The following is a 1,032-nucleotide window of genomic DNA, read 5'->3' as shown; positions in this document are numbered from 1 at the left end:
AATGCCAAACATGGTAGGTGAGAGTCATATTAAAATATCTAGAAACTAAGTGTCTAGTTTGATTTAGACATGTTGACTTTCCCTGTAGTCTATTGAGAGGGACAAGTACCTCCTAGGGACATCTCACATGTCTGAGACAAGTAGCATAGTTGTCCTGTGGAGCTGACCCTCTCTGTATTGACAACACAAAGAGCAAGGGTGGCTGAAATTAAGCAAGAGGAATCACTCCTCTGCCTAAGCCTGCAGCATATAAAATGTTCCATCTTATCATCCAATCATCTGTTTTATTGTCCTGTGTTTAAGAGCTGAAGGCATCCCAGCATAGTAGATATCATTTATTCTGTTTTCGATGTGAAGATGCATCTCCAGCCCAGGGAGAAGGAATGTGGAGGAGATGGACGTGGGGACTCGAGTTTCCTGTGCTAACTAATAAAGGGATAGCAGCAACACCTACATAAGGAGAAGACAAACTAGCTGGAAGTGCAATCTGAGACAGACGGAGGAGGATGCTTCCCATCCACAGAGGCTGGGTGTGTTCCATTCCCTCTTCCTGGCTATGCATGTACAAGCAAGTTGTTAATGAGGCAAGGAGTGTAGGAGAAGTGGGGAGTTACAGGGATAATTTCAGTTTGCTCATTTTTCTTTAGTTCCTTTTCGACTAAACGAGTACATCAAATCTGTGTGAATCTGCTTGAAACTCAGGAAGTCGCAGAAAGGAGACAGAGTTTGATTTAAAGTGTGTGTTTTATCATTGAGGAAAGCAAGGAAATCTGCAAGGCCATGGTATAACACAGCCTGTTATTTTCCTGTGTCTCCCTCACATCATTTCATTCTCTGTCCAAAGGGTATGCATGAAAATGAGGCAACTGGGAAAAAAATACGAGACAGAGAACAAAGCTCAGATAGCTTATGAAATGGTTTAACAAGAGCACATATATTAAATGGGTTCTTTTTATTCAAGAAATCGAACATCAAAGCTTATTCCACGTAATAAAAGAACATTTTAGATAGTGTGTTCATTGTTCATGTCTC

At 41.1% G+C, this 1,032-nt stretch overlaps 1 protein-coding gene across 1 annotated transcript in view; it reads right to left on the bottom strand.

Annotated features, from left to right (window-relative positions):
• LOC103803543 (neuropilin-1) overlaps nt 1-1,032 on the bottom strand; it is a gene marked incomplete at its 3' end in the record, with an annotated part of 65,552 nt that overhangs the window by 1,545 nt on the left and 62,975 nt on the right. The gene's annotated exons all lie outside the window — the stretch shown is intronic.

The sequence above is a fragment of the Acanthisitta chloris genome, unplaced genomic scaffold, assembly GCF_000695815.1.
Source record: "Acanthisitta chloris isolate BGI_N310 unplaced genomic scaffold, ASM69581v1 scaffold2626, whole genome shotgun sequence".
NCBI lineage: Eukaryota > Metazoa > Chordata > Aves > Passeriformes > Acanthisittidae > Acanthisitta > Acanthisitta chloris.
Note: the sequence above shows the minus strand (reverse complement) of the source record. Positions and strands in the feature narration are given on the sequence as shown.